Here is a 23,894-nt window from a genome sequence, read left to right as displayed (position 1 = left end):
TCCATTCTAGCATATTTTCTAATTTTCTTACAGGTCTTCCAGGCCTAATCAGTGATTTACCTAGACTATAATCATTCCACTACCATCCCTCCCCACAAATTGTTACACTCATGGGAAATTTTTAAATTTCCCTACATCAAAATAATTAAACAAAAACACATCACTCTAGTTAGTATACACAACATACAATTTCAAACATTGTTCTGAAGAAAATTTAAACTAGAGATTAATCTATCTACATTTACATTTTTATAATATGTACATAACTTATATTTGATGCACTAAAGATATCAACTCTTATAAACAGGATTTATGAGCAAGAGATAGTTATTTTTTTTAGAAAATTACTAGCCAATTTTATAATAAAACATTCCTTGAGAATTACAGATCATATTAAGAAACTAGAGCTAGGATTTGTATTCCTGATTTCAAATGACTATATACTTAAACATACTATATTCTTTCTTCTCTATATCATTAGTTGATATTTTCTGAATATCAAATTTTACTAGGATGTTTCAATTTGAAACAACTATAACTGAATTTACTTCGGAGGTACCAACCAAAGCCAGTTAAGATTGAGGTTACCTTTTAGAAAGTGTCCCAGTAAAATCTGCCAACTCCAAAGAGGTATCCATTTCATTGCTATGGCAAACAGTCATTTATAATAATCTTATATTTATATGTGGCCCATTTTTGCTTTTCTTACTGAAATTCAAGTAAATAGCATTCTACTAATTCATAATAAAGGTCAAGAGAAACTAAATTCTTTCAAGCTGAGGAAAGTGCTACATAGAAATGAAATAATCCTTTCTCCTGCTGGTTGACAAGGTGCATTGTCTGGAGTGTTCCAGCTACTTCAAGGCTACAAGAGTCACGGGCACTGGCTGTTGTCACAATTCTAAAAATTCATCTCATGCCACACTCTCCACCCTGGAAACAAAAGGTTCTCCTCCGTAGCTCTAAATATTTACAGCAAACAATAACTCCTTCGAAGTCAGACATAACACCATCAAAAATATAAACTTTCCTCCAAAACAGAGTCATGTAAAATGTTGAAGGAAATGCAGGACCTCCAGGTAAATTTCCCCATTTCCCTAACAAAGAATGCCACACAGTTCCAGTTCCCTCCTGATTCTTTCTGTTTTTGCTGTTCAAAAAAAGAAAAGTAACCACAGAAAATCAAGCTGGGAAGGGCAAGCAGGGCTGAGCCTGCTGGAATCTGGAAAGCCCACAGTGGGTCAAATGCCTGGAACCCCTTTTGCTTAGACCAGGAAACTCACAAGAGCACTCTTCCCATTCTCTTCACAAATAGAAGAAAAATGAGAGGAATCTGATATGATCTTCAGAAAAAATCCAGAACACATTACCATAATGCAAATATTTTCATTAACACATTTAGCCATCATGTTTTGATAATGCACAAATCAGGCACTGATGAATAACTTGCAGAAAAAGATACATTTTTTTCTTTAACTTTCTTTTTATTTTCAATAAGTCACACCTATTTTCACTGGATTATTGCTTCCAAGGCACAGTTTTCTTCACATCACATCCCTGCTCAAAAGGCTTCCTGCTCTCCCCACAACAAAGCAGTTTTGGCAACTTCACAGTTTACCATTTCACACATAAACACTGCACATTATCCAGGTAATTAATCTCACTAAATCTCAACAGAGCTTCTCTTCATTATTGCTTCTGATCCTCTCAACAAGTGGAATGCTATTACTCTTTTTGCCTGCCCACTGCAAGAGCACGATTCTCCCAGTAGCAGACTCTGAAATAGGATTCAGGCTGTCAAACATCTATTAGAGAACACCCTTGAGATTCAAATCCAAGGAAGGAATAGGGAGGATTTGGAGTTTGGCGAAGAGCAGAGTTGAGGTATGACACAGTCCAGTAACAGTTTTGGCCACCAGCTTAGAGATTTGCAGCTAAAACGAAATGTCAGAGTTGTCCCTGGTAAGTTAAAATGCTGACTGCTTAAATCTTCCCAACATCACTCACTAAAAATTGGCCACTATGGGAAAGGAATAAGCTTGCAAAGAGTGACCCTCTCAAACACAGCTGGCAGAGCAGGTATTCATTCAAGGGAGATATGGGGAGTGTTATCATTCCATCCACTATTTTACTGATCTAACTGTCTCACACTTCAAGTCCTAACTCTAGTCAGTCCCTACATAGTATATTTCCATACACATTCATAACACTACTACGTAACAAAAGTTCATTGTATTATATAACATGGCAAAACATTAATTTCCAAATTCTACACTAGAGAATAAGGACCATCAGTCTTATTCTCACAACGTCTTATTAAGAGGTAAATAAACATTACACATTGAAATGTGAGGTTTGGCAAATTACTTTGCTGTCAGTTGTAAATACTATTGTCACAATTCTTTAAAATTATTAAAACTGGTTGGAGATTTCCCTTAACACTTAAGACACCCATGTTCCATACTGAATTGCCTCAGTTCCATTTTTGCTTCAATCCCTAACTCCAGCATTCTGCAAATACAGACCCTAATAAGTAGTAGTGATGGCTCAAGTAATTCCGTTACTGTCACCCATGTAAGAGACTTTAATTGAGTTCCTACCTTCCAGCTTCTGCTTATACTAGCCTGGAATACAAGCATGTAGAAGTATACCAGCTGATGGGAGGTTGCTCTCTTTCTTTCTGTCAATAAATCAACTTGAACAATAAATTAATTAATGTTTAAAACTGTAAAAAAAAGCCTTTATGGTTCATTATTTATATAAAAACAGATCAGATATGGCCTATAGGCTCTCTTTTGTATATTTCCACTTGAGGTAACTCATAAGAAGTTTGATAAAAATCACAACTGTAAACCATATAAGCAATTTGAAATAACTAACAGTCAGATTAAAAAAAAAAGCATTTGAGAGAAACAACATGGCAGAATAGGGTAAGGACACATTTAAACAGTCAGAGAAACATTTAACAGGGATGATAGGGATGAAGCAGAAAGGATACATTCCAGGAAATAGAAGAGGACAGAACAGCAGCAGAGGGGTACCTGGAGACTAACAGATGCAGGAAAGCAGCAAAAACAACAGTGTGGTGTTGCAGTGACTGATACTCCAGCAGCATTCAGCTAATGGCCATCTGAGCTCTACCAGCAGCTGGAAATCCACCAGCAACCAGCTGGGAAGGGACTTTCACTGGGAGCTTGGGAGGTAAAGCCAGACAAAGAACTGTCCATCCTGCTGATTCATTTGATTTGACCAGGAGCAGAGACACAGCAGCAGATCCCAGACAGAGCGAGAACAGGGTGGATTTCACAGCCCAGTCAACTCCCAAGAGCTGAATTGGGTGCCATTTTGCTGAAGGAGGCAAAGGCAAGGGAAAGCACTGAGCATATGCTGAGCTGGGAGTGAACTCATTTCTGACTCAGTGAACTGCAGCAACATGGCATTCTTCAGGTGTCACCCAAGATAGGTCTGGGTAGCACTCAATCTGACGGCCAGCAGATCAAGAACTCTTGTAGTGGCACATCAGGCGCCATTTTGTACAGTGTGGCAAAATCTTTAGGACTGCAGGGGACAACAGTCACCTGCACATGTGCTGAGCTTGCAAGAACTCACTGGGTTCCATGGATTGCACTGATCGTGCAGGGAAATACTGACTGTGGCATCCTATGAGTCAAATTAGGTCCGTGTGGCACCCTGACCTAATGGCCAACAGGTTCCAGCAAGATCAGCACCACCAACAATCTAGCTATATAGGACACCGGGTATCTCCCTAATCCTGGGACCTGCTTCAACCAGAAGTGGGAGAAAGGTTGCAGAGACAACAATGTAACCTCAACATGGTATCACAGGAGTTGGAGATTGTGAGCCAGGAGCGGGGCTGTAGAGACCACGGTGGAAATCTAACATAAGAATCTAGACCTGGAACTTGGTGGAGGGAGTGGCACAATTGGCTGCAAGCAAAGAGCTGGGTATCAACTGCAATAAGTAAAATCCAACTGTACAACTGTTGGTGACACAGCTTAGACACTTGCCCCAAGGAGAAGACTCTGCTAGCCAGAAGTACAATGACCAAGAGCAAAAGAAGACACGCAGGCACAATTAGTATTACTGAAAACTCCCCTGCAAATGGGGAGCAAAACCCTATGCCAACCTCAGAGTTCACTGAGGAAGACATTGAGAAAACGGGGGACACAGAATTCAGAAAACTCACTATAAAGCTTCTGATGAACAATGAGAAGCACATACAACAGTTCAAAGAATTTAAAGAAGCAAGAAAGCAAATCAAAGCTGATATATCAGAAATTATGAACACAGAAGAGCAAATTAAAAGTACAATGGAGAGTCTCTAAAATAGAATGAAGCAAGCAGAAGAAAGAATCTCAGAATTGGAAGATATTTCCTGTCATCAGGGGGAAGCAAACAAAAAGCTGGAAACAGAGCTAGATCAGGCCAAAAAGAGTATTCAAGAATTGAAAGACACTATTAAGAGGCCTAATATAAGAGTTATGGAAGTCCCAGAAGGTGCAGAAAGAGAAACTGGTTTTACAAATATAGTTAATGAAATAATAAGGGAAAATTTCCCTAATCTAGAGAAAGAATTGGGAAACAACATGCAGAAGTTGCACAGAACTCCCAACAGGCTTGAAAAAAGCAATCTTCACCATGGCATATGATCATCAAGCTCTCTTTAATTGAACATAAGGAAAAGATCCTTATATGTGCACAGGAAAAAAAATCAATTGACATACAAAGGAAGGCCAATGAAACTCACAGGGGACTTCTCACTGGAAATTTTACAGGCCAGAGAGAATGGAGTGACATATTCCAGATTCTAAAAGAAAAAAATTGGTTGCCCAGGATAACATATCTAGCACAGCTTTCTTTTGTCTTTGAAAATGAAATAAAAGTCTTCCATAGTCAAGAGAAGTTAAAAGAATATGCCTCTTCCAAAACTTCCCTACAAATGATAGTTCAAATGATAGTTCAAGACAAAGAAGAGCAATAGCACCCACCAAAACCAAAGGCAAATGGGAAGAACATTCCAGTAAAAGGACAACAGAAAACTAAGCCAATGAACAACCCATTGCTAAAATAACAGAAGCAAATTAGCACCTACTTGTATTCACCCTGAATGTAAACAGCTTAAATTCATAAATCAAACATCATATATTAGTAGATTAGATTAAAAAGCAAAACCCATCTATTTGTTGTCTACAGGTGATATATCTCACCCACAAAGATCAGCAGAAGCTATATCTCATGGATTTTGATGATTTTGTTTTTGTTAATTTCACCTCTTCTAAACACTTTCTTCTGATTAAATTACTCAAAGACTGATAGATCATACACTAGCATCATTTTCTTGAAGAAGGTTCTTGATTTTCATTTCTTCAGCTACACATTAGTCATTTAGTAGCATGTTATTTAACTTCGTGGTGTTGTTAATTTCTTTTTTCTTCCTGATGTTGATTTTGTTTTATGGCTCTTCATTTAAGGGGATGTATGGTAGCTGTGAAATGGAGACTGTCATATCTAGTAACATGTTATTTAACTCCATGGCATTGTAAACTTCTATTTTCCTCCTATTGCTGATTTTATACTGTGACTTTTCATTTAAGGGGATGTACAGTAACTGTGAAATGGAAACTAACATATCTAGATGTGAGGATACAATGTAGTATGCATTTCTACTTCCAGACAAAGATGGACTTGCAATGAAACTGTTTACTATATCTTGACAATAGGATGCTGGACTTTCTGCCATTGTCCATGCCTGCAATGATGGACATATAACTGTATATGAAGAACTATACTTTAGTAATGATACAGGGGAACTAGGTGGGGAGGAATTGGTGAGGGATTAAGGGTATTCCAGGAGCCTCTTTAACTGTATCATAAAATGATAATAAGAATAATAAATAAAAAGATTAAAAATAATAAGAATTTAAAAAGTATTTGTTAAATTGAAAGACAGAATTATGGGGAATATGAGAGACAGAGAGAGAATCTACTATTCACCAGTTAACTCTCCAATGACCACATCAGGCAAGGCTTGGCCAGATGGAAGTCAGGAACCAGCAGATTTTATCCAGATCTCCAATGTGTGTTCAGGGTTCTAGAACTTTGGCCATCATCTGCTGCTTTCTCAAGTGCAATAGCAGGGTGCTAGATGGGAAGTGCAACAAGCCCAGACATAAACTGGTGCCCATGGTAGCTTCAGAAGCAGTGGCTTAACCTACTACATTGCAACATTGGTCGTAACTAGCCACATTTTTAAAAACAAGGAGAAATTGTAATGGCTTGTTTAATCAAAATATCAAAAATCAAAAATATCCTCCTCTCTATATGAAAGAAACATGAAAATACTAATGACTTAGTACATTTTTAGTTTTTAAAACCTAATATGTACTGCATATTTCAAATTGGATTAATCACATAATAACATGACGAACAAGGAAGGATGATATTTCATTTAATAAATAGAAATTTGTTAATTTAAATGTCATTTAGCTAATTCTATCTGCTGAGAATACAACGCAATTATTTTTTAACTAGATTTTCGAACATTTAAAAATGTCTTTCCTCAGTTTTTTTCTTTCTTGTCTGCCCTTCCAGTTGCTCATTTTGTTTCCCTTCCCCTAACATGGTATATAAAATACACCACTTCCACCATTTCCTCGGGTCTTTCCTCCATTGGAGCCCACTCTTGTTATTATGGCATGAGACATCTCTCTCTCTCACTCTTAAATGAATCTTGCCTTTCACAGCGGAAAAGAAAAAAAAAAGGAAAGAAACAAAAAGAAGTCTTTCTTTAAATATCCCTGCGCACTAGAAAAAAGTTTATCTTAATTCTGGATAAAAAGTATATAATCTATCATGATGAACTGATTAAGCTATTTAATAAAAAATACTACATTAATGGTTTGTTTCTCAAAATACATTTTAATCTTCAACCATGGGTGCAATTTTCTCTTTCTTTTAACACAGTCCTCATTCTTAAGGGTCAAGTGCTTCATAAGGCAAAAACAGTGTCTAAAATCTCAATCAAATACTCAGAGAGATTTTTCTTGCTTTTGTACTAGAGAATTTCACAGTCCTACAGACGATATAACTGCAGTAAAATAGCCTTAGCTGCATAGTACTGTTCTTAAGGAAAAGGATCAGTACTTCTTTCTCCCAAAACAGAAGGAATACTAAAACAGAAGCTGAATATTTTATAAAATACAAAAATTAGCATTTTCATCAATCCCTAACTCCTAAACCTAGTAAACTTCCAACACGTTTAGCTTTTAATAATATTGGCAAAAGCAACAATCAGCAATTTTTTTTTTTTTGTCTACTGACATTTCATGATTGTATGCTATCTGATTGTCCTGGAATAATCCCATAGATTTTACTAATTGTAAAATATGAACTTCACTGTTGAAACAGAAAAAAGAGAAAACTTAATTTTCTAACTAGTAATTTAAATCTTATTAATCCAAGGTAATTTAATTAAAGCAAGTTTATAATTAAATTTTCTTCTTACTAGAGACATGTATATTACAATATACATAGATAGAGAATACATATAAATTTAAAATTGCATTACCAGCCTAATTTAGTCAGGATTTATATATATATATATATATATATATATATATATATATTTCTCACACAGGAGAAAGATTGCTAAGAAAGAAACAGGGCAAGAAGTGATTTGTAGTCTCTCAAAATCATTAATAACACATATAGATTATCTTAAAAGAATTCAGAAATTCTTACACACAATATATAGTCCATCATGAATCTGAAAAAGTTCATTTTTTTCCTGGCTAAGAACCTTCCCTCTAAAACGTAAATTGAATTTATCAGTGAAGAATAAAGTCCTGAAATTCAATGACTAAAAGTTATTATCCAGTAGGCTTTTGCAGTACTACAACAAGTAAATGCTACATGAGAATAATGGTTTCAAAAAGTAAGCATTGGGCCCAGCGCTGTGGCTTAGTGGCTAAAAGTCCTTGCCTCGAACGCGCCATGATCCCATGTGGGCGCCGGTTCTAATCCCGGCAGCTCCACTTCCCCTCCAGCTCCCTGCTTGTGGCCTGGGAAAGCAGTCAAGGATGGCCCAAAGCCTTGGGACCCTGCGCCGGAGACCCAGAAGATGATCTAGGCTCCTGGCTTTGCATTGGCGCAGCACCAACTGTTGCGCTCACTTGGGGAGTGAATCATAGGACAGAAGATCTTCCCCTCTGTCTCTCTACCTCCTTGTATACCTAACTTTACAATAAAAATAAATAAATCTTTTTTTTTTAAGTAAACATTGCCTAAAACGTACAGCAAGGTTCAAAAATACCACAGCAATGGGGACTGGCATGGTAGCTTAGTGGCTCAAGTTTTTGCCTTGCACCTGACAGGATCCCATATGGGTGGCAGTACCAATCCCAGGAGTTCCATTTTCTATCCAGCTCCCTGCTTGTGGCCTGGGAAAGCAGTCATTGATGGCCCAAACCATTGGGACTCTGCACCTGTGTCGGAGATCCAGAAGGAGCTCCGACTCCTAGCTTCGAATCAGCTCAGCTCAGCTCCAGCCATCATGGCTGCTTGGGGAGTGAATCAATGGATGGAAGATTTTCCTGTCTGTCTTTTCTCCTCTGTTTATCTGGTTTTCTGATGAAAATAAAATAAAAAGCTTTTAAAGAATGTAGCAAGTAATCAAAAAGATGATGAGCAGATTTCTTCATATTCAGTTGCCCACTTCATGCTAGATTTGACCAGAAACCAAAGTGGCTTCCAGAAATATCTCCTTCTTCTTACAAAGCAGGAGATAGAGTCCAACACTCCCTACTTGAAAAGTCTGTTCAGAGGCTTCCATTTCTCTCAATCTTGCATCCAGCAGCTACGAGTTCCACATTGCCATCATCTATAGATACTCCACTAAATCAAAGCCTTTGAGTATGCCTTTAAGAGCAGATACAGGCAGTATCCTGCCTTTACACGGGGGAAACAGTAAGCTACATTTTTAGTTCTGAGCTCAGCGATGGATATGTAAGAACATTATGTACTGTCTTTACAGTTTTCTTGGAAATCATGGATAAATACAAAATATAAAAAGTGTTTTTGTTTCTTATGACTTTATTTATATAAAGTGAACAAATTTCACATATTTCACAATATAGATTTAGAGATATAGTGTTACTTGCCCCTCACCCTTCCTAATAAAAATGTTTAACAAAGGTGATCTCCTGAGCCGATTCAGTAGCAATTGTTGTTTTCTTCTTACACCTGTTTATGCTAGACAGAATTTTCTTAAAAATTGATATTGAATAAAATTAAATAGAAGAAATATTATATTCATCTAGTAAGTAAGCCTCCCTTTAATATATTAAAAAGAATTACAAAATTACATGTCAAGAATACAAATGAAGGGAGGTTTTCTCAAAGAAAGAGGTGGTTTAAGGTCAGCAGGGTTAAGCATACCTGTGCCCAGATATACAACTACTGTGTATCACTGGGAGCCATAAGACACAGGGAGTCTGTTTCATAGTAAGACTGAGGTAAAGGGAAAAAATGTTAATTGCAAAATTTCAAGGAGTCATTCAGAAGTATAGGAGAAGGAACAAATTGGCTGGTATGCAGAGTGAAAAAAAAAAAAGTTCAATTGTTTTCCAAAGTTATACTGAGCCACCGATTTTTTCTACGCAAAATGATTTATTTTAGCGAAAGAGTCCATAGAGAGAAGCTAACTCTTATCAATTACTGATTTAATACTATCAAAACAATGATGGATATCCTCTCAGTTACTTTATGCAGCATTTAGTGAATGAGCATAAATACTTCATTAAATTAAAAATGTACATGAGAAGTGCTCAAACTCTAAATTGGCAAGTGTACAACATTGTGACAAGACGAAAATAGTAGGTCCACTACTCTAAGTTACTCCAACTTGGATGAAAACAATACATTCCATAGCTAAATAAAAATGATAATTTTGACTCTTCACTCATAATGAAAAGCTTATCTATCAACATAAACTATAAAAACAAAATAAGTATAAAATAGAAAACAGCATTACAGTAATATCTTCTAAGAAAATATGATTTTATAAATTACTAAGTATCTGAAATGGGAAATAAATAGGTAGGCTATGTTTAAAAATGCATTTTATAGTTAACCTTTGCTTTGGTGTTTGATAATAACTAACATTTCCTCAATAAAATAGTTAATGAACAGGCAGCAAAGTTCTTATGTTCTCTTTGATAAATAATTGTACCAAATTTTGCAATTAGCAATTTCTTCCCTTTAAGTAAATCTTAATATGAAACAGACTACCAGTGTCTTGTCCCTCTCCCAATGATAAATAGTAGCTGTATATATGTATATGACAGTAGCTATGTACCTGGTCTCAGGTATGTACAGAATTTTATTGAACTAGGATACTACTAAAAATGGGGGGGTCTGCATGGTAGTCTAGCAGCTAACGTTCTTGCCTTGCATGCGCTGGGATGATCCCATATAAGTGCCGGTTCATGTCCCCTCAGGACCTGCTTCCCATTCAGCTCCCTGCTTGTGGCCTGGGAGGGCAGTCAAGGACGGCCCAAGGCTTTGGGACCCTGCAATCACATGGGAGACCTGGATGAGGCTCCTGCCTCCTCATTTCAGATCGGCTCGGCTCCGAACATTGCAGCCACCTGAGGAGTGAATCATCGGATGAAGGATCCTCCTCCTCTCTCTCCTCCTCTCTGTATACCTGACATTCCAATGAAAATAAATAAATAAATCTTGAAAAAATGGGATCACTATATTATAAAATCCATTTGTAATTAATGAAATGATTGGAACACAGCTGCATTATCAATTGTTTAGGCATAAATGAAATATTTCAAGATCCCATTGTATTGAAAAAACAAAGTATGTTTAACAATATGATCACTGTGGACACAGTATAATCTTCCAAAAATATTTATTTCTCCCACAAAGTAGCCTTCACACTTACAAAGGTCTTTTCTATCATTTTACATAATGTTAAGATTTGGAATATGAAAACACAGCATACACAGGTAAGGGCTAGCCAGGTGAAGTATGGCATAGGTGATACATGGCAGAGAAACCATGCCTTGAATTATCACAGATGCATGAGTGAAATATGACCAAAGGCCACCATTTTTGTTGTGTTGTAAGAAAGCACATCATTGGAATTCATAAATAGAAACTCTGAGGTAAGCTTTCTATTTTATTCCTCATTGTTGACTCATTCTGGACATCCATGCCCAGTCAGGATGTCTACATCTGAAAAGGAATGCAGAGAAACTGAAAGGAAGGAAGTCCACACAAATGATAAAAGTGTTGGGAGAATAAGAAAGATCAAAATGACAGAAGTATTCAGGTTGTGAAGAAAAAGCTAAAGGAGTTTTTTCAAGTTCTAGAAATATATGAGCTATTATTTGAGAATGGTAACCAGCTGTTCTTCATTTCTATTTAGGACAAACCAGAAGAACATGGCTTAACTCAAACCATTGTAGGTTTAAGTTACTAAGACAAAATCTGAACTCTTTTCTAGAACTATTAAAAACTACTTAGGCATCCAATGTATCTAGATTGGTTAAACTATAGGTATGAGAACTACAATCTGCTTTATAAAACCCACTTAAACTATAATTTCTAAATATTCTCTATCGAGACAGATATATTAAAATGCATCAAGGGAACGACTGGAAGACAATGGAAAGAAACTCGTTTCATATTAAACCATAGTCTGAGATGTAAGGTAAAACTGCTAACCTTGCAGTACATCAGCTTTAGGAAGCATTCATCTGTGGAAGGAAGTTGTAACAGTATAAACTTCGTCATAATAAAAATGAAATTATCTATGCATTAGTCCTGGCACAACTTTTAGGCATGACAAGATACTCAACAAACGTTAGTTCCATTGATTACCTGACAGATGCAATCCATGAGCTTTTGAACTATCCTAAAGGAATAGAGTATAATACAATGAAACTCCCCTGTGTTTCTATTCACACTAATAACACAGCTGAAAAGTGAGAAAGTACATACATACCAACCATTTGTAAATCCCTTTTCCAATCTGTATTTTTTAATCTTCTCTTTCGTTTTTAATCTGTATCCCTCGCTTCTTCCCTAGTGTTCACAAAGCTGGACCTTATTTTGGAGACTGTTGTGGTATTGTGTCATTGGGCAGTTTGTTGCAATCTTAAAGGTTTCATGTTTTCAAGGCTCATTCTTTAGTTCGTGATGTTATAACTGGAAAGCCTCCAAAGCGTTTTCAGCATTTAGCATACAAAATTTGACACAACCCCTCTAGATTCAATGATGCATAAAAGGTTTTAGGAACTATGGCTGGACAGTCCCTCTACTGACAACTAAATGCATGCTAGCAGTGCTGGCCACTTCACAGGGTTTAACTTGCAATCTATCTGTTACCCAGTAACTAGATTTCTCTCTACATTCTGTCTACTTCACAGGAATGCCCATAAAATTATTCTATCATACAGACACCTCAACATTTTTACAAGAGTGGGAGAAAGTTTCCTTTTCTGAAATATAAGCAGCATCTTAAAAAAAAAAAAAAAGAAAAAGAAACCTTTCCGATAGCATATATCCTATATATCCTATCCATAAAATGTATATTCAAACTGAGTATGTTTTATCCCCTTCAAAATAAGAGGATTTCTAAAAAAAAAAAAAAAAGGATTCAAATCATAGTAAATTTTAAACACACACATACACACACTATCAGCCAAAAGCATCAGTCAAATATTTTCTCATTTTTTCAGGGAAGTGTAAAAATAAGATATTATAACCAAAGAACACATTTTTAAATTTATATAGCAAGGCATATTTAGTAATATACATCTGTATTAAACAAGTCTAACATCTTATGCTTGGTTGAGTGGTTGAAATTCCAGCCTATGGATTATTTCCCTGGACATACAATGAGTCACTCAAAATTCATTACGCATTTCTGTTCACAAATATTTTAGTGCATCAATCTGTCTGCTCCTCTCATGCAGAATTTTAAAATATGTATTTATTTAAGTGGTAGTGAAAAAGAGATGCAAAGACAGAGAAAAAGGTTCCTCATCAGCTGGTTCACTCACCAAATGCCAACAACAGCCACTGCTGGGACAGTGCAGTACCTGGGAACCAGCAAGTCAATTCAGGACTTGCATTTGGGTGGCAGAGACCTGATTACTTGAGTCATCATCACTGGCTCCAAGCAGTTGCAGTGGGGAAGCTGGAGCCAGGAGATGGATCTAATAGTTATATCCAAGTACTCTTAATACTGGGACACAAGCATCTTAACTTCTAAGCTATACCCCAAATCCATGACAGTTTCAGAAGATGTATTCACCAATTCTTCAGAGTTATCCTGCAGCAACCAACCATTAACTCTGATCTACTTGGAAATACATCTGGGAATAACTTAGGTAGGTAATGGTCATTTGCTGTTCACTTAAATTTTTCATTATTTTTATTTTTTGAAAAAAAGAAGACTTATTTATTTGAAACGCAGAATGGCTCAGAGGGAGGGACCAAACAAGGAAAAAAGAAAAGAGAGAGACATCAGGAAGGGAGGGAGGGAGTGAGGAAAGAAGAAGGAGTAAGAAGAAAGCAAGAGCAAGTTAGAGCAAGAGAGAGAACCAGAGAATTAACAGATTGAAGTCCAGAGCCAGAAACTCCATCCACCTCCCCCACATGACTGGCAGAAACCGAATACTGGAAGTAGAGGGGCTAGGAGCTGAACTAGCACTAGGATATGGGATTCAGGAATCCCATGTAGCAACTCAACTCTCTGTTCCACAGTGTTAGCCTTTCTCATTATCTTTAAATTTAGGTTTATGTTCACATATTTCCAAACATAAGCAGCAAGGCTGATGGGAAATGGTGCTTCCCAGCAAGCCACTAAATTAGATATCAAAACTGGCTTTTATACAAAGAGTTATAACTGTTCCTGTCTCATTTAAACATTATGGACCATCAAAGGCCCTCAAGTTTGAAGGCACAATCAAACATCACCAAAGAGCAAACTTCAGAAATCAACTGCAAAAGGCTCCTTTATTTAATTTTGAAACTGTATTTGTTATAAATCTTATTTTAAAAGTTTTTAAGCTTTTTAGATTTTAAACTCGGGTAGTTTAACAATATAAAAATAGAAACAATATCTACTAACACTTTAAAACCTATGTTAACATTTTACCTCATCTACTTCTACCTCTCCCATTCTCTCTCTCCCCTCTCACAGTTATTTTTTCAAAAACAAATAGGTCAATAAATATTTAAAAGAAATAATACCAAAATAACAGCAACCATCTCAAAGTGAGTTTTTGTGACAGAAAAATAACATTTATCTGTTTCTTCCAGTCAGGTATGATATTCAAATAATAGGTCCAGATTTTATTGCATATACCCATTTTAACATATTTAGTACAAATAAACAGTTCTGTTTCTGGCCTTCCTATGTTAAATGTACAATTATGAAAAGGCACTAACAAATATATATTAAATATTATATATAAAACTTTCCTTAGGTAAGTATAAAAAATGATATTTTCTTAGTCACTTTAACACTACTTCTATAAATATCAACATTGAGCAGTCAGGAACGAATAAATTCAGGTTATGTGATTAAGGAGCTTACTGGAGATAATCATCTGCAATAGCTTGTAACTGTAACAGAGGTGAATTTTAAATTTAACTACTCCTAGTAAGAAAGTAATAATGTGACTATTAATTAAAATTGTAAAGATGAGATATTCTAAATTCAAACTCAATAATAGCTAACAAAGATATTCATAAACCATCAAACCATCTTACAGTGCCATTCCGCAACTAAAGAATATTCTTACTTATTGCCCACAAGTCCTCGCTTAAAACAGGCAGAGAAGATAAAATCTTAGAACCTAATCCAGGAAGCTGAGCACTGCTAAATTCTACAATTAATGCATTATTGTATTATTTTTAATTTTATCAAAGTTACTTCTTTGAGCCTTCTTTTCCCAAGCTGGAAAATGAGAGTACTGAAGTAAATGAATATCACAGCTCATGGGGAGACCCATTTGGAAGCCCAGAGCTACTATAAAGATATTTAAAATTCAATATATACATTTAAAAGCCCTGCTGGTGTTGTTGTTATCTAACAACAAAACCTCCAGAAAAATGAGGATTGTCATAAATTCCCTCTTCAGGGTGGTTTCTACTCCCAACAGAGGGATAAGATAAATCTATCATAAGTTCCATTTTTAGGAAATGTTTCCAGTTTTAAGACAAAAGCACTGTTCATACCTGTAGTCAAACATTATAGCAAACTTTCTCACCTCCTGTAACTCACTTGCTTTTCCCAAAGAAACATATGTGTTCTTCACAGAAGAGACTTTCTGTATGCCCCTTTGCTTACTGTTAGATATATAAGTCCCAAGTTCTAACCATCTTTACGATTCACTCTTCAGTGAAAACTCTAATGTATATGCACTTTGGGTACACAAAGGCTTTACTCTTCTAGCTTTTCCATCCTTTGTCAGTTCAACTCACAATGCCCCTAGCTACAGACTTAAAGTGTACTGGAAAGGTTTCTCCTCCCATAAACTCATTCAGCTTTCAAATGTTTCATGCCTCCAAAAGTCACAAACTCAAAACCAAAATAACTAATATGTGAAAATGACACATTAGCCAATTATCTTCAGAATGCCAAATAAGTTGCTAACAGATTAAGCTGAGTTAACTAATCTTTAATATGATATCTCACATGGACATTAGGTCAGAAAGGTTTCTAAAGCTGCAGAACATATAAAATCCCATGTAGCTTGTAAACTATCACTGGTCTCAAAAATGCTCCTCTCCCCCAACCAGAGTCAGAAGAGTGAGAAGTAAAACAAGGGAGTGATACATGGAGGCCAAAATAACACTTATAAAATTAAAGGATACCTTTTTATATGTGTGAATGTAATTTCCAAAGCTGAACTCTGCAAAAAACATTTGAAAAGGGATAACAATTCTCTCAAACAACTTTGTAATTCACTATTTCTGAGCAAGTTTTCTCATTTAATAAATGGACATAATTTATAACTCCTATAAATTCTAAGATCTAGAAACATTTAAAATGCTCAGTTATTAAATTATTAAGTCTATCTTTATTCTCTAAATACAAGTTCACTGAATTTTGTGTTATACTTTTACCCAAAATAATTTTTACTATTATTCCTTCCAAATGAGGCAACAATTCAGTGAAATTTCATATCATCCTCCTCATCTGAACTGAGTAAACTGTATAGTTCTGCAAACTTTGAGTTAAACCCATGTTTGAGTTTTAAACCTATGCAAACAAAACACTATTTATGTGTATATGTGTGTATGTATGGTTGAATAGACACAGACACACAGATAGGGATGGACAGATAGATAAACAGATGGGCATCTGTGTTCCTGAGTTCCTCAGCCTCAGGAAAACCACATATCAAAATATTTAGGAGAATAATGTGTCTGAATTGAGCATACACCATAAAATACAAGATTTTTTGGCATTAGTTCCTAAAAAATACAGTGTAACAACCATTTACATGGTATATATTGTGCTAAGCATTATGAATAATCTAGCGATGATCACAGGAGAGTATTGCACAAGTTATATGCAAACACTGCATTGTTTTATACAAGAGACTATGGCATCCACAGATTTAAGTATTCTCAATTTCCTATAGATACTGAAGAATAATTGTATTTTCAGAAGGAAAAAATTACTCTTCAACTATGACCTTAGTCACCATACAAGACCATCATATTAGCATTTAGATAGAATAAAAAGAATGAGGAAGAAACACTGAAGGATACTAAGTTTATACAGTTGTTACTAAGATTAACTTTTTTTAAATACTTCTGTTTCTGTATTTAAAGCTTTATTTTATGAAGGAAAAGACGTGATTTTATTGATTAGCTTTTCTAATTATATCAGGATAAGACTTTTGCTATTTAACATATTTATCTGAAGCAAAAAGAATCATGTTTAAAACTGAATGAGTTAATACTTTCTCAATATATTATTTTTTGGCCCTATATGCTATATTTTGTGCCATTATGTGAACAGTTTGTTTTCAGAAGTAAGAGAATTCCTTTATAAGATGAAATACAAAATTTTCTAATTTTTTATGTTTTTAATTACATTAGTAGGTGAAAAAAAAAGCCTATGGACTTCAACTGCATAATCAAAAGAAGCCAATTTATGCAGTGAGTTATTTGACATAGCAATTAATATATCTGAGATACCCACATTCCATATTGGAGTGCCTAGGTTTAAATCTCAACTCTATTTCTGATTCTAGTTTCCTACTATAGTCTCTATGGTCACATTTTTCATTTCCATGTTGAATTCTTGTCATTCTAGTGATAATGTATTACAGTTCTCCTGCATCCAAAAGCACCTGAGCTTCAATTATTGCTGTCCAGAAACTGTTCTAGATTCCAGGCACAAACAATCAGTGAAGTAGGATAACGGGCTTCCTGTGCTCTCAGCTTTTTACACTAGGGCTTTGTCAGTGTATGTGAAATAATTCATTTTTGCTTTTGTCTAACATTATCTCTAAATATCTCTAAATTTTTCCTGTTGTCTACCCTTATATTTTGTTCTTTGTAAGTTCTTTATTTTAAGTGTGCCTTGTTTAATTTCTGTGGTTATGAAATTTTAAGGTAATATTTCATATAACCTTTACTTTTGTTAAGAGGTTCCCCAGAACATGAATATTCAACACCACAATTTTTTAATTTTAGAAAGTTTGATAAGTGTGACTATTCTGCCATTTCCTTTTGTTTAAAAACATCTTAATAAAATCAGTAGTATACCATTGCTTGCTCTTCAGATTTTTTTGCATATTCCAGTCCATTAAACTTTCATCTATGAAATTATTTTCACCATTCGGGATTTTAATTTCAAAAACATTAGATCTGAATTTTTAAAACACCAAAACTTTCTATAATTTAATGAATTTAGGATGTGGGATTACAAATAAACTATAGCAAATGAAAATAAACCAGGTAAAAATTTGGAGGAAGGGTCTCAGATAGAGCAGCCTGTTTTTAGGAAAGGATGCATAAACAGATAAATTCTCAAAACTCTGGAAGGATTTAGAGGTTAACTAGAAAGAAATAATGCCTATCTCTGCAAAGTACAGTGTCTGATTTTTTTTTCTTTTTCTGAGTTTTTGGAGCTCTTCCTTATTGAATCTGTTTGTTTAAAAAGCAATGAGTGTTTCCACCTTCTAAGCTATTAATAAGAAGTAAAGCTCTCTTACCCCAAATAGTTCACAAGTAGCTTCTAGTAGCTGCTAATAGGTTTAATCAGCTTATAACAAATCACTCTTAATTTACTCCGAGCAAACATTTCTAGAGTTCCCATAAAGCCCTGAATGTAATAATAGGCACTGACATTGTTGATAATTCAATTCTTTTTTAATGATCCTACTCACTCTTATATAAATGAAAAGTGATCTTACTCCTGATAAGATTTATACACACCGATGCTTTCTTATCTCTAGAGAAGACCTTTTAAAACAGTAATATAATATAATTAAAAGTTAAAATTGTTGGAGAAACAATCAACTCCTTTCTATTCCTAAATATTCTCATAGGTTTTGTCTTTAAAATACACAAAATCTGACAGTTTCTCTCTACTGGATGCCAACTTTCAAAACCACCAATTATTTTTGTCTGGATTATTTTAATACCCTCCTAACTATAATTGTTGATTTTGCCTCTTCCCCTGTATAATTTGCTTTCCACATACTAGCCAGGTGGATCACTTATCAATGTTAAATAACAGAAAATCCTAAGGAATTTACTCTCTCTGTCTAGATTACATGAAATCACAAGAGCAACACACAAAAATCATTTCTATTTCCATATGTACCAATGACCAATTGGAAATCATAACTGAAAACCACAGTTGTTCTCCTTATCTATGTGTAGCTTTCTCTTGTACCATATCACTTAGTATCGGGATAATAAATGGAAAATTTCAGAAATAAACAAGTAATAAGTTTTAAATTACGTTCTGGTCTGAGTAGCCCAAGGAAACCTCATGTTGTTTTGCTCCATATTGCCTTGGACATGAATCATACTCTCTATTGTCCAGTGTAGCCACATTACACGATCTCATCCATTAATCATTAAGAAGCCATCCAGGTTATCAATTCAACTGTGTGGATATCACAATGATGTAAGGTTTGGTGCTACTTGGACACTGTACTACTTGTATCTAAGTAGCATCCTTAGATATAAGATTAAAGGGATCCCCTATAGTAAAGGAGGACTAATCTCTAACTGATAATTGCTTAAAAAAATAGCCTACCGAGTTTAAACATAAAAAATGTGGACAGAATTCATATGTTGAAACTATAAAACACTGATGAAAGAAACTAAATATCTAAATACATTCAGTGAGATAATAGCTGTGGATAAGAAACTCAATACACAGTAAAGATGTCAATTCTTCTCAAGTTCATAGACATGTTTAATCAAATTCCTATACAAGAATATCACTAAGATTTTTGTAGTTAGACAATATTACCCTAAAATTTATAAGGAAATCCAAATGAACTATAATAACTAAAGAAATTGTCAAAAATCACTCTACATATTAAGAATATATGGGTTATCCAGAGATTGTGATACCAGTAAAGAAGTAGATACACAGATCAATATAGCAGGATACAGAACTCAAAACCAGATCTACCCAACATGTTCAAGTGATTTTTCACAAAAGTGTAAAAGCAGCTCAATAGAAATCTTTTCAACATACAGTGCTTGACCTGTTAAATACAAATAAGCCAAAAGATAAACCTGAAAAAGGAATGAGCCCCTTTCATACTTTAACTACTTATACAAAAGTAAAGTAACCCAAAAGTAATGTTTTAAAACAGAAGAAAAAATTTCCAGGATTTAAGACTAAAAAAAGAGTTCCAGGCATAATATCAATGGCATAATGAAATAATGGATAAGAGACTTCAACAGTTTGAACATTTGGCTTGGTAAAAAAATTATAGTAAGACAGCAAGAAGACAAGAGCAAGTGTTAGAAAATAATAAATCCACCAAAGAATGATAATTACACCATATAAAGAATTCTTTGAATTCAAGAATTCAAACCAAACAATAAAGTTGAAAAATGGCCAAACACAAGACCAGACATTTCACTAAGAAAAAATACGGGTTACAAATAAGCACGGGAGACGTCTGAAATAACTGGCCAATAGGGAAGTACAAATAAAAATCACACTACGGTTCACCGCACATTTACCTGATTAGCTAACATTTAAAAAGGATAAACTGAATCATTCATGGGCCACTAACAGCAATGTGCACAAAATGATTTAGCTACTCTGAAAAATAGTGTGAAATTTCTTTTTTTTTTTAAGACTTACTTATTTTTATTGCAAAGTCAGACACAGAGAGGAGGAGTGACACAGAGGAAGATCCTTCATCTGAGGCTTCACTCCCCAAGCAGCCACAACAGCTGGAGCTGAGCCTATCCAAAGCCAGGAGCCTCTTAAGGATCTCCCACACAGGTGCAGGATCCCAAGACTTTAGCCCATTCTCCTCTGCTTTCCCAGGCCACAAGCAGGGAGCTGCATGGGAAATGAGGCCAATGAGATTTGAATTGGCACCCATATGGGATACCAGCACATTCAAGGCAAGGACTTTGGCCGCTAGGCTACCATGCCAGGCCCTGGAATTTCTTAAAAACTAAATATACAATTATCATAAACCAAGAAATTGCACTCTGGGCATTTATCCCAAGTCACAAGCAGGGAGCTCGATGGAAAGTGGAGCTGCCAGGACATGAACAAATGCCCATATAGGATCTTGACATTTGCATGAGAAGACCCTTCTTTGTTACTCTTTCAGATAAATAAGCATAGATTTTCCATATAAAAATGCAGTTATTTATTGCCAGAATGGAACATATTTTGCATGCTAAGTAGCTCTTCATTTAAATAGTCACAAAACCCATCGAAAGGTATACATGTTCCATGCTTTAAGATCATCACACCTAACCTTAAAGTGCAATTGTGTTAACAGAGGCCCAGAACTTAAAAAAATAAAAGAACCTAAAAATCAGGACAAATGAGTACAATACCGAATATTTAACAGGAAAAACTTGGGAAAATGTTTGCTTAAAGAATACATTTGTCTTCTGGCATGCTATCTCTTGCTTTCCTAAATAAATAGCTACAAATAAATACCCGCAAACATCTGTGGAAATCATTAAGACTTTTCTTATCACATGCTAATAGATTTATATAACAAACATCACCATTTTTGTAAACTGAAATTTCTTTGGAAAAAAAAAAAAGACAATGATGTCTGCCTCTGCATTGTTATGAATGAAAACTCTAGCCAGGAAAGAAGATTCCAGATCAAACAAGATGCCCATGCTCTCAGGCATTGCTCCAACTCAGAATTGTGTAGTGTATTTTGATTCTATGTAAACATGAACTTCAGAATTTAGATATAATTATTGCCCAGGTTCCATGGCACACCTAAAAGAAATAAAGCTCTACTTAATCCCTAAAGTATGTAAACCTGAAAAAGATTTACAGTCAAAGAAAATTCTCTCTCATTCTCTTTCTCACTCTCTCTTACTCTCTATCACACACACATAGATACACATTCATATCTTGGTACAATAAAGAAAAAACATAACACTCAGCTAAATACTAATGCCAAAATGATAAGCAAAATATGTGGACTCAAATTGCATTTTGCATTACTATTTAAAATAAACCATCTACCAACTGATCACTTGACTTAACTAAATAAGAGACAAAAGCCAATCACATCCCATTCTCATACATTTCTTAATGCATTTCCATACATTACTTATTTCAGTGTTAACAACAAATATCATGGGTCTACAAACTGCCCTATAAGTCACTTAAAATTATGGAATTTTATTTTTCTACATTTGGAATAGTTTGCAGTCCTGCTAAACCAGAAAGCAAAACCCTTAATATAAAATAGGCACTAATTTTACACACACACACAGAGGTACACACACACACACAGATTTCTAAAATTCATGAAATCTGTATTAGGAAAAAGTTTGCATCAACTTGAAAAAAATTTGCACTAAAATATAACTTAGCTTTTACCTTCACTTTCCCTGAAAATTTTGAAGTGTACTTACACACGCACACACACACACATTTACACAATATATTTTTAATTTCTTATAAGTAAAAAGCAAACTGAAATTAATATCTGAAATGGTACTTCTGCAAAAGGTTTGAGCATTAAGAACTATAACAGCACACTAAAGAGAAACAAAATTTAAGAGGTGAAATGGGTTGCCCAACTGCACCTGCACCCAGAACTTGCCATGGCTCTAGACAGAGATATAAACTTACTGAGATCCTACCTCATGCCAAGCAATGTGCTCAGCACTTGACATACACTTCCTGCTCTAATCTTCACAGTAATCTTGTGAGGCACAGATTATGTTACAAGCACTTCTCCAAAAGAAAGTACGGAAAGATGAATGCTATGAATCACTTTTTATTTAAAACAGGGAAGTTTAAATTCCTAAAAGCTGTTATATTCGTTAATTTTGTAACACTCATTGCTTAGAAAACTTTGTCCTTCCCTAGACTAAAAAAGGTGTAACTATATTACTTAGAAAAAATGCTGCCATATGTAATTATCCATTGTATAAATTATATTTTATGAGAATTTTAGTCATTATAGTTCAATGTATTATGTAATTGAATTAAACTGCTAGTAACTGCACTTTCATTAGTACAGAAAAAAAAACACATTACAGTAAAAAGGCTGCACACTTTGGAAAGCAATATTTTTTTCAGAACCAGCTACTAAAGTGAAGCTCTAATGTGATGAAAGCATAGCTCATCCACTTTCATCTGAGACAGCCTCTTTGGACACCCAATGTGCATTTTCTGAGAATCACTACTTTAACGGACTTACACAGAGAGAAAGAGAGACTATACTCTCTGTGTTATATATAACTGAGCAAAAAAATAAACAGAGAACTTAAATATATAATTGTATATATATATAAAAAAATAGGCCTCTTCTGAAAAAAAAAATGTTTAGAAAAAAACAGCATATCCAAATATTCACATTCATAGCTACAGAGCCAATTGATTTGACAAAAGTATGAAAACAATTCATCTGAAAGAAAACGTTGGTTTAACAAAGATGTTGGCACACTGGTACACAACAGAAAAATGAACCTTGCCCTTTACCTCATATCACACGCAACAATAAATTCTAAACGGATCAAAGCCTGAAATCTGAAGCTAAAATTAATCTTCCAGAAGCAAACACAAGAGAAAATCTTTATGACTGTGAGGCAGGCAAATATTTCTTCAGACAGATTCAGAAACAACAACTAGAAGAGGCATATGAGAAATTAAGACTCTCATCAATATTCAAAATTTCTGCTCATCAAAAGATACCCTAGGCTGCAGAAACTAACAGGAAAAAAAATTTCTTGGAGAAAACATTCATTATACATATGTATGAATCGATGTTAATCCAGAATATGTGAAGAATTCTTAGAAATTGGCAATAAAAATACAAACAATCCAAAAATTTTTAAATGCAGATGCCCTGAAAATTTCATAAAGTTTTTACAGCCTGTAAATACACCAAAAGACAATCAGTACCATTAACATTTAGGGAGACCCAAATTAAAAACCACAGTACAATACTATTTCCCACCTACTAGGAGAATAGCTTAAATAGGAGCCTTTGTTGTGGCACATAATGTAAAACTCCAACATCCCACTGGAGGTTGTTCTGTTTCCAATCCAGCTCCCTGTGACTGCACCTTGGAAAGAAGTGGAAGAGACCCAGCCTAGGCTTTGCACTTGTTTTGGAAATGAACCACCA

The 23,894-nt window shown here is 35.0% G+C and overlaps 1 protein-coding gene and 1 long non-coding RNA gene across 7 annotated transcripts in view; both read right to left on the bottom strand.

Moving 5' to 3' along the window:
- CAMK2D (calcium/calmodulin dependent protein kinase II delta) overlaps nucleotides 1–23,894 on the bottom strand; it is a 268,816-nt gene that overhangs the window by 214,993 nt on the left and 29,929 nt on the right. The window lies entirely within an intron of this gene.
- Nucleotides 341–2,739, bottom strand: LOC121147450. Its single transcript, XR_005882387.1, has 2 exons — nucleotides 1,505–2,739; nucleotides 341–422 (listed from the first exon to the last, which is right to left on the bottom strand). It is a non-coding gene; the product is annotated as an uncharacterized LOC121147450 (long non-coding RNA).

Source organism: Ochotona curzoniae, unplaced genomic scaffold (assembly GCF_017591425.1).
Source record: "Ochotona curzoniae isolate NIBS_2020 unplaced genomic scaffold, NIBS_Ocur_1.0 scaffold_4506, whole genome shotgun sequence".
NCBI classification, from domain to species: Eukaryota; Metazoa; Chordata; class Mammalia; order Lagomorpha; family Ochotonidae; genus Ochotona; species Ochotona curzoniae.
Note: the sequence above shows the minus strand (reverse complement) of the source record. Positions and strands in the feature narration are given on the sequence as shown.